We start from the raw sequence: 13401 nt of genomic DNA on the forward strand, positions 1-13401 counted from the left end.
TGGAGAGAGGGGCAGGTAGGAGAGGGTAAGGGTTAGCAGGGTAACCCTTAGACAGGAGCATGGGACAGCTTTGTAGTCCACAGCCCGCCAGATACGTCACCACCTGGAGAGAGGGGCAGGTAGGAGAGGGTAAGGGTTAGCAGGGTAACCCTTAGATAGGAGCATGGGACAGCTTTGTAGTCCACAGCCCGCCAGATACGTCACCACCTGGAGAGAGGGGCAGGTAGGAGAGGGTAAGGGTTAGCAGGGTAACCCTTAGACAGGAGCATGGGACAGCTTTGTAGTCCACAGCCCGCCAGATACGTCACCACCTGGAGAGAGGGGCAGGTAGGAGAGGGTAAGGGTTAGCAGGGTAACCCTTAGACAGGAGCATGGGACAGCTTTGTAGTCCACAGCCCGCCAGATACGTCACCACCTGGAGAGAGGGGCAGGTAGGAGAGGGTAAGGGTTAGCAGGGTAACCCTTAGACAGGAGCATGGGACAGCTTTGTAGTCCACAGCCCGCCAGATACGTCACCACCTGGAGAGAGGGGCAGGTAGGAGAGGGTAAGGGTTAGCAGGGTAACCCTTAGATAGGAGCATGGGACAGCTTTGTAGTCCACAGCCCGCCAGATACGTCACCACCTGGAGAGAGGGGCAGGTAGGAGAGGGTAAGGGTTAGCAGGGTAACCCTTAGACAGGAGCATGGGACAGCTTTGTAGTCCACAGCCCGCCAGATACGTCACCACCTGGAGAGAGGGGCAGGTAGGAGAGGGTAAGGGTTAGCAGGGTAACCCTTAGACAGGAGCATGGGACAGCTTTGTAGTCCACAGCCCGCCAGATACGTCACCACCTGGAGAGAGGGGCAGGTAGGAGAGGGTAAGGGTTAGCAGGGTAACCCTTAGACAGGAGCATGGGACAGCTTTGTAGTCCACAGCCCGCCAGATACGTCACCACCTGGAGAGAGGGGCAGGTAGGAGAGGGTAAGGGTTAGCAGGGTAACCCTTAGACAGGAGCATGGGACAGCTTTGTAGTCCACAGCCCGCCAGATACGTCACCACCTGGAGAGAGGGGCAGGTAGGAGAGGGTAAGGGTTAGCAGGGTAACCCTTAGACAGGAGCATGGGACAGCTTTGTAGTCCACAGCCCGCCAGATACGTCACCACCTGGAGAGAGGGGCAGGTAGGAGAGGGTAAGGGTTAGCAGGGTAACCCTTAGACAGGAGCATGGGACAGCTTTGTAGTCCACAGCCCGCCAGATACGTCACCACCTGGAGAGAGGGGCAGGTAGGAGAGGGTAAGGGTTAGCAGGGTAACCCTTAGACAGGAGCATGGGACAGCTTTGTAGTCCACAGCCCGCCAGATACGTCACCACCTGGAGAGAGGGGCAGGTAGGAGAGGGTAAGGGTTAGCAGGGTAACCCTTAGACAGGAGCATGGGACAGCTTTGTAGTCCACAGCCCGCCAGATACGTCACCACCTGGAGAGAGGGGCAGGTAGGAGAGGGTAAGGGTTAGCAGGGTAACCCTTAGACAGGAGCATGGGACAGCTTTGTAGTCCACAGCCCGCCAGATACGTCACCACCTGGAGAGAGGGGCAGGTAGGAGAGGGTAAGGGTTAGCAGGGTAACCCTTAGACAGGAGCATGGGACAGCTTTGTAGTCCACAGCCCGCCAGATACGTCACCACCTGGAGAGAGGGGCAGGTAGGAGAGGGTAAGGGTTAGCAGGGTAACCCTTAGACAGGAGCATGGGACAGCTTTGTAGTCCACAGCCCGCCAGATACGTCACCACCTGGAGAGAGGGGCAGGTAGGAGAGGGTAAGGGTTAGCAGGGTAACCCTTAGATAGGAGCATGGGACAGCTTTGTAGTCCACAGCCCGCCAGATACGTCACCACCTGGAGAGAGGGGCAGGTAGGAGAGGGTAAGGGTTAGCAGGGTAACCCTTAGACAGGAGCATGGGACAGCTTTGTAGTCCACAGCCCGCCAGATACGTCACCACCTGGAGAGAGGGGCAGGTAGGAGAGGGTAAGGGTTAGCAGGGTAACCCTTAGACAGGAGCATGGGACAGCTTTGTAGTCCACAGCCCGCCAGATACGTCACCACCTGGAGAGAGGGGCAGGTAGGAGAGGGTAAGGGTTAGCAGGGTAACCCTTAGACAGGAGCATGGGACAGCTTTGTAGTCCACAGCCCGCCAGATACGTCACCACCTGGAGAGAGGGGCAGGTAGGAGAGGGTAAGGGTTAGCAGGGTAACCCTTAGACAGGAGCATCGGACTGGGAAACGGAGGTGTTCTATCCAGGTCCTACTGTATAGGGGTACAGGGAAACGGAGGTGTTCTATTGAGGTCCTACTGTATAGGGGTACAGGGAAACGGAGGTGTTCTATTGAGGTCCTACTGTATAGGGGTACAGGGAAACGGAGGTGTTCTATTGAGGTCCTACTGTATAGGGGTACAGGGAAACTGAGATGTTCTATCCAGGTCCTACTGTATAGGGGTACAGGGAAACTGAGGTGTTCTATCCAGGTCCTACTGTATAGGGGTACAGGGAAACGGAGGTGTTCTATCCAGGTCCTACTGTATAGGGGTACAGGGAAACGGAGGTGTTCTATTGAGGTCCTACTGTATAGGGGTACAGGGAAACGGAGGTGTTCTATCCAGGTCCTACTGTATAGGGGTACAGGGAAACGGAGGTGTTCTATCCAGGTCCTACTGTATAGGGGTACAGGGAAACGGAGGTGTTCTATCCAGGTCCTACTGTATAGGGGTACAGGGAAACGGAGGTGTTCTATCCAGGTCCTACTGTATAGGGGTACAGGGAAACTGAGATGTTCTATCCAGGTCCTACTGTATGTGGACTAGGGGTACAGGGAGACAGATGTTTTATCTAGGGTCTACTGTATAGGGAATAGGCGGACAGTGAGCCTGATCTCCAGGTTCTGTTCCTGCAGAGCCATGTCCATCTCGTTGTTGGGTTAGAGTAAGGTTTAGGGTCAAATCAAATCGAATCTAATCTAATCTGTCACATGCGCTGAATACTACAGGTGTAGACCTTACCATGAAATGCTTACTTATAAGCCCTTAACCAACAATGCAGTTTTAAGAAAATAGTTATTTACTAAATAAAAAAAAGTTCAATGCAAATAGTCCGGGTGGCCATTTGATTAAGTGTTCAGCAGACTTATGGCTTGGGGGTAGAAGCTGTTAAGGAGCATTTTGGACCTAGACTTGGCGCTCCGGTACCGTTTGCTGTGCGGTAGCAGAGAGAACAGTCTATGACTTGGGTTACTGTCTTTTAATATTTTTTGGGCCGTCCTCTGACACCGCCTAGCATATAGGTCCTGGATGGCAGGACGCTTGGCCCCAGTGATGTACTGGGCCATATGCACTACCCTCTGTAGCGCCTTACGGTCGGATGCCGAGCAGTTGCCATACCAGGCGGTGAAGCAACTGGTCAGGATGCTCTCGATGGTGCAGCTGTATAACTTTTTCAGTATCTGGGGAACCATGCCAAATCTTCTTCTCCTGAGGGGGAAAAGGCGTTGTCGTGCCCTCTTCACGACTTCCTTGGTGTGTTTGGACCATGATAGTTTGTTGGTGATGTGGACACGAAGGAACTTGAAACTCTCGACCCGCTCCACTACAGCACCGTCGATGTGAATGGGGGCCTGTTCGGCCCTCCTTTTCCTGTAGTCCACAATCATCTCCATTGTCTTGCTCACATTGAGGGAGAGGTTGTTGTCCTGGCATCACACTGCCAGCTCTCTGACCTCCTCCATATAGGCTGTCTCATCGTTGTTGGTGATCAGGCCTACCACCGTTGTGTCATCAGCTAACTTAATGATGGTGTTGGAGTCATGCTTGGCCATGCAGTCGTGGGTGAACAGGGAGTACAGGAGGGGACTAAGCATGCACCCCTGAGGGGCCCCCGTGTTGAGGATCCGCGTGGCAGATGTGTTGTTGCCTACCTTTACCACCTGGGGGTGGCCCGTCAGGAAGTCCAGGATCCAGTTGCAGAGGGAGGTGTTTAGTCCCAGGGTCCTTAGCTTAGTGATGAGCTTCGTGGGCACTATGGTGTTGAACGCTGAGCTGTAGTCAATGAACAGCATTCTCACATAGGTGTTCGTTTTGTCCAGGTGGGAAAGGGCAGAGTGGAGTGCGATTGAGATTGCGTCATCTGTGGATCTGTTGGGGCAGTATGCGAATTGGAGAGGGTCTAGGGTTTCCGGGATGATGGTGTTGATGTGAGCCATGACCAGCCTTTCAAAGCACTTCATGGCTACCGATGTGAGTGTTATGGGGCGGTAGTCATTTAGGCAGGTTACCTTCACTTTCTTGGGCACAGGGACTATGGTGGTCTGCTTGAAACATTTAGGTATTACAGACTCGGTCAGGGAGAGGTTGAAAATGTCAGTGAAGACACTTGCCAGTTGGTCCACGCATGCGCTGCGTACACGTCCTGGTAATCCGTCTGGCCCCGCGGCCTTGTAAATGTTGACCTGTTTAAAAGGTCTTGCTCACATTGGCTACGGAGAACGTGATCACACAGTCGCCCGGAACAGCTGGTGCTCTCATGCATGCTTCAGTGTTACTTGCCTCGAAGCGAGCATAAAAGGCATTTAGCCCGTCTGGTAGGCTCGCATCACTGGGCAGCTCGCGGCTGGGTTTCTCTTTGTAGTCCGTAATAGTTTGCAAGCCCTGCGACATCCGACGAGCGTCAGAGCCGGTGTAGTAGGATTCAATCTTAGTCTTGTATTGATGCTTTCCCTGTTTGATGGTTCGTCTGAGGGCATAGCAGGATTTCTTATAAGCGTCCGGATTAGTGTCCCGCTCCTTGAAAGCGGCAGCTCTAGCCTTTAGCTCGGTGCGGATGTTGCCTGTAATCCCTGGCTTCTGGTTGGGGTATGTACGTACGGTCACTGTGGGGACGACGTCGTCGATGCACTTATTGATGAAGCCGGTAACTGAGGTGGTATACTCCTCAATGCCATTGGATGAATCCAGGAACATATTCCAGTCTGTGCTAGCAAAACAGTCCTGTAGCGTAGCATCTGCGTCATCTGACCACTTCCGTATTGAGCGAGTCACTGGTACTTCCTGCTTTAGTTTTGCTCGTAAGCAGCAATCAGGAGGATAGAATTATGGTCAGATTTGCCAAATGGAGGGCGAGGGAGAGCTTTGTACGCGTCTCTGTGTGTGGAATAAAGGTGGTCTAGAGGTTATTTTCCTCTAGTTGCACGTGACATGCTGGTAGAAATTTGGTAAAACTGATTTAAGTTTTCCTGCATTAAAGTCCCCGGCCACTAGGAGCACCGCTTCTGGATGAGCATTTTCTTGTTTGCTTATGGCCTTGTACAGCTCGTTGAGTGCGGTCTTAGTGCCAGCATCAGTTTGTGGTGGTAAATAGACGGCTATGAAAAATATAGATGAAAACTCTCTTGGTAGATAGTGTGGTCGGCAGCTTATCATGAGGTACTCTACCTCAGGCGAGCAATACCTTTGGACTTCCTTAAAATTAGACATCGCGCACCAGCTGTTATTGACAAATAGACACACACCACCACCCCTCGTCTTACCGGTCGTAGCTGTTCTGTCCTGCCGATGCACAGAAAACCCAGCCAACTGTATATAATCTGTGTCGTCGTTCAGCCACGACTCGGTGAAACATAAGATATTACAGTTTTTAATGTCCCGTTGGTAGGATAGTCTCGAACGAAGATCATCCAGTTTATTCTCCAGTGATTGCACGTTGGCCAATAGAACGGATGGTAGAGGCGGGTCACCCACTCACCAATGAATTCTCACAAGGCACCCTGATCTGCGCCCCCTGTATCTCATTATTTTCTTCATGCGAATGACGGGGATTTGGGCCTTGTCCGGGAGCAACATTATATCCTTCACGTCAGACTTCACGTCAGACTCTTCGTCCAGTTTGAGGTGAGTAATCACTGTTCTGATATCCAGAAGCTCTTTTCAGTCATAAGAGATGGTAGCATTAACATTACTTACAAAATAAGTTACAAACAATGCGAAAAAACCACAAAGTAGCACAATTGGTTAGGAGCCCGTAAAACGGCAGCCATCCCCTCCGGTGCCATTCTTCCCGCTCTATATAAGGAATAGGACACTGGAGCTTGGTGGCGCCTTAATTTGGGAGGACGCGCTCGTGGTAATGGCTGGAGTGGAAAGAGTGGAATGGTATCAAATACATTGATGCAATTCCATTTTCTCTGTACCAGACACTTTTATGAGCCGTCCTAACCTCAGCAGCCTCCTGTTGAATAGGGGTACGGGGTGGCAGGTTAGGGTTAGTGTTACCTTCTCCAGGTCCTGCTCCTGTAGAGCCAAGGCCAGCTCGTTGTTGTCGATACAGGAAGCTGCAGCCACATCTAGAGGGGTGGAGCCACGCATACCTACAAGAAGACCAGGAGAATGTTTATGAAACACACACAGAGCTAGGGAAGTGTCTCAGAGAAGTGATAGATAGAGATTGAGGTAGATAGTAGTTGCTCTTTAATCACAGATCTAGGATCAGATTTCCCTATCCCCAATCCTAACCTTTACCACTAGGGGGATGAAAACATAACTGATCCTGTACCAGTGGTTAAGAGTTCCCCCTGTGTGTTTTCCGATTGACAGGCAGAGTGTGCTGTACCCAGGCCGATGCCGCTGTTCTGCAGCAGGTAGCTGAGGTGATCAAACATGGACCTCTGGTTCTGACGGCTGATTCGACAGAAGTAACACAGGAACCGACAGCAGTTGGTCACCATCTGGGGGAAGCGGATCTCCTTGGAATCTCCTCCTCCTCCCAGCACGTTGACCATCACCTCCATGACAGTCTCATGCATCCCCAGAGCCCTCATCAGGTTAGGGTGCTGGTAGAACACCTTGTTGTTCATGATGTTCCTGGAAAACAAAACAACCAAATAAATAAACAGGTAAACAAAGAGAGCTCTAATAAGGTTGGGGTGTTGGTAGAATACTTTGTTTGTCATGATGATCCTGGAGAACGAGACAGTGCACAACAACAAACATACTTTTACATTAACAAAAATAATGGTAGTTGAATTGTTCCTTCGGTCCTGTCCTTCATACAGTCATCACTGCCAGGTTTAGGGTACAATTCAATTTCAATGAATTGAAATGGAATTGCCCCCAACCCCGGTAATCACTGGTCCACCTACGTGATGCCAGATAATCTGGGTCATGAGCCTAAACTTTACAAGGTACAGTAACCACCCTAATCCTAAAGGTAGAGTAACCACCCTAACCCTAAAGGTAGAGTAACCACCCTAATCCTAAAGGTAGAGTAACCACCCTAATCCTAAAGGTAGAGTAACCACCCTAACCCTAAAGGTACAGTAACCACCCTAACCCTAAAGGTAGAGTAACCACCCTAACCCTAAAGGTACAGTAACCACCCTAACCCTAAAGGTAGAGTAACCACCCTAACCCTAAAGGTAGAGTAACCACCCTAACCCTAAAGGTAGAGTAACCACCCTTACCTTAAAGGTACAGTAACCACCCTAATCCTAAAGGTAGAGTAACCAGACATACCCGATGCTCTGGATCATGAGCCTCTCCTCCTCTGGGCCCATCTGGACGATGAGCAGAGATCTGATCTGGCCCAGGCACTCCAGCAGGTCCATTGTATCCTGGACAGACACAGCGTTGATGGCGTAGGCTTTAGGCAGGGCTCTGGTCAGCTCCCCCAGCCCATCATACTGCCTGTGGAGCAGGCTGAACATCAGACGCACCAGCTCAGGGTTCTGGATGAAGGCCTCCTGGGCCCAGTGGATCATGGTATGGGAGATCAGCTCCTGGAGAGTGCCTTGGGAAGGGGATGACACACATGGAGTTGTAGTGAATGAACAAGAGATTATCTATTTTTACTGTCTGTTGCCCCGTACTACACCAGCTCAAGTTTTTGTGGTATAGGAAAAATGACAGGGCCTTTGGGGTACAGGGAAAATATATAAAATATTACTAGTGTGACGGATCACTAGGAAGTGCTAGACTATGCCACCACTTTAATTGATACAGGAGTCAAGTCTGGCAGGAATCACCTGGAAGGAGGTCTAGAAAACAGCCCATAGAGATAGATAAAGATCACTACATGGATATAACCCGTTTTTGCATGGCCATTGCCATTGAGGACATCCACCATTATAAATTAGTCAACTGGGTGCGACTTCCTATGGGTTAGGAAGGATCACACAATTCCATCCAGGTCACCAGGAGCGATCAGCCAATTAATTATGCCTGGGAGTAAACATTCCATAACTGCAGGTGGCAGTACATCACCAACCTTGGCTTTATACCTGTTCAAACAACATGCACCCTTTCAGTTTGTTTACCATGTGATGTCATTTCCGGGCAAGAGTATCTGCTGGCGTCTTGCTTGACTGTCGCTTCTACCTGGTACCTGTTTAGTAACAGTGTTTACTCATCTGTTTTTCGTTAAGTGATTGTTTTGTCTGCTTTTCGGCCTGTTGTTTATGTCCACTTTTAAGCCTAATGGAGTTTTTGTGACTTTTACAACCATGGCTTATTAGTGCTAGCTAGCTTGTTTTGTGACTTTTACAACCATGGCTTATTAGTGCTAGCTAGCTTGTTTTGTGACTTTTACAACCTTGGTTTATTAGTGCTAGCTAGCTTGTTTTGTGACTTTTACAACATTGGCTTATTAGTGCTAGCTAGCTTGTTTTGTGACTTTTACAACCTTGGCTTATTAGTGCTAGCTAGCTTGTTTTGTGACTTTTACAACCTTGGCTTATTAGTGCTAGCTAGCTTGTTTTGTGACTTTTACAACCTTGGTTTATTAGTGCTAGCTAGATTGTTTTGTGACTTTTACAACATTGGCTTATTAGTGCTAGCTAGCTTGTTTTGTGACTTTCACAACTTTGGTTTATTAGTGCTAGCTAGCTTGTTTTGTGACTTTTACAACATTGGCTTATTAGTGCTAGCTAGCTTGTTTTGTGACTTTTACAACATTGGCTTATTAGTGCTAGCTAGCTTGTTTTGTGACTTTTACAACCTTGGCTTATTAGTGCTAGCTAGCTTGTTTTGTGACTTTTACAACCTTGATTTATTAGTACTAACTAGCTTGTTTTGTGACTTTTACAACCTTGGCTTATTAGTGCTAGCTAGCTTGTTTTGTGACTTTTACAACCTTGGTTTATTAGTGCTAGCTAGCTTGTTTTGTGACTTTTACAACATTGGCTTATTAGTGCTAGCTAGCTTGTTTTGTGACTTTTACTACATTGGCTTATTAGTGCTAGCTAGCTTGTTTTGTGACTTTCACAACCTTGGTTTATTAGTGCTAGCTAGCTTGTTTTGTGACTTTTACAACATTGGCTTATTAGTGCTAGCTAGCTTGTTTTGTGACTTTTACAACCTTGATTTATTAGTGCTAACTAACTAGCTTGTTTTGTGACTTTACAACCTTGATTTATTAGTGCTAACTAACTAGCTTGTTTTGTGACTTTTACAACCTTGATTTATTAGTACTAACTAGCTTGTTTTGTGACTTTTACAACCTTGGCTTATTAGTGCTAGCTAGCTTGTTTTGTGACTTTTACAACCTTGGTTTATTAGTGCTGGCTAGCTTGTTTTGTGACTTTTACAACATTGGCTTATTAGTGCTAGCTAGCTTGTTTTGTGACTTTTACAACCTTGGCTTATTAGTGCTAGCTAGCTTGTTTTGTGACTTTCACAACCTTGGTTTATTAGTGCTAGCTAGCTTGTTTTGTGACTTTTACAACATTGGCTTATTAGTGCTAGCTAGCTTGTTTTGTGACTTTTACAACCTTGATTTAATAGTGCTAACTAACTAGCTTGTTTTGTGACTTTTACAACCTTGATTTATTAGTGCTAACTAACTAGCTTGTTTTGGACTTTTACAACCTTGGCTTATTAGTGCTAGCTAGCTTGTTTTGTGACTTTTACAACATTGGCTTATTAGTGCTAGCTAGCTTGTTTTGTGACTTTTACAACCTTGGCTTATTAGTGCTAGCTAGCTTGTTTTGTGACTTTCACAACCTTGGTTTATTAGTGCTAGCTAGCTTGTTTTGTGACTTTTACAACATTGGCTTATTAGTGCTAGCTAGCTTGTTTTGTGACTTTTACAACCTTGATTTATTAGTGCTAACTAACTAGCTTGTTTTGTGACTTTTACAACCTTGATTTATTAGTGCTAACTAACTAGCTTGTTTTGTGACTTTTACAACCTTGGCTTATTAGTGCTAGCTAGCTTGTTTTGTGACTTTTACAACCTTGGCTTATTAGTGCTAGCTAGCTTGTTTTGTGACTTTTACAACCTTGGTTTATTAGTGCTAGCTAGTTGGCTGCTAGCCTACTTCTGTTTCTGAACTGCACTGCTGTGATCACCTCCACCTGCCTGGATTCTTCCTCTATGGCCTCTCCCCTGAAGCGCTTCTCTCCCTGGCCCTCGCTCTGGTAACCCAGCCTCCACCCTTTTGCCATGGCGTGGGCCCCAGCCATCAATCTCATTGAGTAAGTCTCCACTCTCTCTTTGCTTTTGTTCTGCTGGTGAAGGTTGGGTTTCAGATGTGTTTTGACCGTGGGTTCTAGTGCTAGCTGGTTAAGAGTAAGTTAGTTGTGCTCTGACTTGCTGCTTTACCGACCGTGGTGGTTTCTGTGTGGATTTACCTGACGTTTTATTGGATCTAAATCGCTGTCATGCACCTGCCCACTGGCTCCTATCTGTTCTTCCTGTTTGCGCTCTGCCATGGATTACTATGGTTTCCCCCTCCCTGTTTTTTTCCAGACCAAATACTACTCCTCCCTTGATCTTCGCCGCCTGAATAATATAACAATGGCCTCTCCTCTGATGTCCATATCCCTGCCTGATCATCATGCATCCTACATAGACACCGCTACCTGCATCGTGGCTCACGTTGGAACTGGTCTGTCAACTATACTACTGGTAGCAACGTTAACTCCCTCTGGCCTCACTCGTATCCTGCTCCCAATCCATCATCTCATACTGTAAGTGCCTTCAGCCTACCACTATCCATAGACTCACCTCTCAAGTCTCACAATACTAACTTTGCTCTCCTCAACAAAATGATTACATGTCTTGTTTGAGCCCACCCCTCTCTTTATACATGTCTTGTTTGAGCCCACCCCTCTCTTTATACATGTCTTGTTTGAGCCCACCCCTCTCTTTATACATGTCTTGTTTGAGCCCACCCCTCTCCTTATTCATGTCTTGTTTGAGCCCACCCCTCTCCTTATACATGTCTTGTTTGAGCCCACCCCTCTCCTTATTCATGTCTTGTTTGAGCCCACCCCTCTCCTTATTCATGTCTTGTTTGAGCCCACCCCTCTCCTTATTCATGTCTTGTTTGAGCCCACCCCTCTCCTTATACATGTCTTGTTTGAGCCCACCCCTCTCCTTATACATGTCTTGTTTGAGCCCACCCCTCTCCTTATACATGTCTTGTTTGAGCCCACCCCTCTCTTTATACATGTCTTGTTTGAGCCCACCCCTCTCTTTATACATGTCTTGTTTGAGCCCACCCCTCTCTTTATACATGTCTTGTTTGAGCCCACCCCTCTCTTTATACATGTCTTGTTTGAGCCCACCCCTCTCTTTATACATGTCTTGTTTGAGCCCACCCCTCTCCTTATTCATGTCTTGTTTGAGCCCACCCCTCTCCTTATACATGTCTTGTTTGAGCCCACCCCTCTCCTTATTCATGTCTTGTTTGAGCCCACCCCTCTCCTTATTCATGTCTTGTTTGAGCCCACCCCTCTCCTTATAAATGTCTTGTTTGAGCCCACCCCTCTCCTTATTCATGTCTTGTTTGAGCCCACCCCTCTCCTTATTCATGTCTTGTTTGAGCCCACCCCTCTCCTTATACATGTCTTGTTTGAGCCCACCCCTCTCCTTATTCATGTCTTGTTTGAGCCCACCCCTCTTCTTATTCATGTCTTGTTTGAGCCCACCCCTCTCCTTATACATGTCTTGTTTGAGCCCACCCCTCTCCTTATACATGTCTTGTTTGAGCCCACCCCTCTCCTTATTCATGTCTTGTTTGAGCCCACCCCTCTCCTTATTCATGTCTTGTTTGAGCCCACCCCTCTCCTTATTAATGTCTTGTTTAGTCTGATGTTTTGTTGTTTTTCTTTTTCATTTCTATAATTGTGAAGCGACTTTGGTTCCTTGAAAAGTGCTATATAAGTCCCATTTAGTATTATTATTATTATTATTATTATTATTATTATTATTATTACCAACTCATAGAAGTAGTAGAAGAGGAAAATGACAGATGCCACAATGGGACAGATACAAAGATGTGTAATCTAACCAAGTATTAGGGTTAGGGATATACTAGAGTTAACCTCCTGGTTTGACCTCCTCCTCCTCCTCCTGGGTTAGGGGTTAGGGTGGTGAATGTGTTCTTACTGGGTTTGACCTCCTCCTGGGTTAGGGGTTAGGGTGGTGAATGTGTTCTTACTGGGTTTGACCTCCTCCTCCTCCTTTGGCTCCTCCACCACCTCCTTCTTCTTCCTCAAGTTCTTCACCTTCCCCACCAGCCTAAGGAGATATAACACAATACATTTACATTACATACATTTTACATTTTAGTCATTTAGCAGACGCTCTTATCCAGAGCGACTTACAATTAGTGAGTGCATACATTTTTCATACTGGCCCCCCGTGGGAATGGATTAGCAGTTTTTAATATGATATCCGAGTGAGACTGACTAACTACTTTATTGTCCATATGTTATAATACAATACAACTTCATATTATCAGTATGTTATAATACAATACAACTTGAGTACTCCTGAGTGGCGCAGTGGTCTAAGGCACTGCATCGCAGTGCTAACTGTGCCACTAGAGATCCTGGTTCGAATCCAGGCTCTGTCGCAGCCGGCCGCGACCGGGAGACCCATGGGCGGCGCACAATTGGCCCAGCGTCGTCCAGGGTAGGGGAGGGAATGGCCGGCAGGGATGTAGCTCAGTTGATAGAGCATGGCGTTTGCAACGCCAGGGTTGTGGGTTCGATTCCCACGGGTGGGCAGTATAAAAAAATAAAAAATATTCACTAACTGTAAGTCGCTCTGGATAAGAGCTAAAATGTAAATGTAAATGTAACTTCATATTATCAGTATGTTATAATACAATACAACTTCATATTATCAGTATGTTATAATACAATACAACTTCATATTATCAGTATGTTATAATACAATACAACTTCATATTATCAGTATGTTATAATACAATACAACTTCATATTATCAGTATGTTATAATACAATACAACTTTATTTGTCAGTATGTTGCAGCAAACAACAGAAATGTGTATTCTACTCTCTTCAGTTGTCAACCCCCCAGATATCGCACACACACACATCCCACACACACTTTTGAGAAGAGGACAGAGCAGTCC

The 13401-nt window shown here is 47.2% G+C and overlaps 1 pseudogene across 1 annotated transcript in view; it reads right to left on the bottom strand.

The window, feature by feature from the left end:
- Positions 1-13401, bottom strand: part of LOC311122827 (ryanodine receptor 1-like) — a 70745-nt pseudogene that overhangs the window by 9995 nt on the left and 47349 nt on the right. Inside the window, exons 35-38 of the transcript in view lie at positions 12460-12539; positions 7532-7805; positions 6630-6880; positions 6293-6387 (exon numbers count right to left, since the gene is read on the bottom strand). The product of the transcript in view is annotated as a ryanodine receptor 1-like (transcript). The remainder of the gene's footprint in view (positions 1-6292; positions 6388-6629; positions 6881-7531; positions 7806-12459; positions 12540-13401) is intronic.

This window comes from Coregonus lavaretus (genome assembly GCF_964263955.1).
Source record: "Coregonus lavaretus genome assembly, contig: HAP1_SCAFFOLD_2940, whole genome shotgun sequence".
Classification (NCBI taxonomy): Eukaryota; Metazoa; Chordata; class Actinopteri; order Salmoniformes; family Salmonidae; genus Coregonus; species Coregonus lavaretus.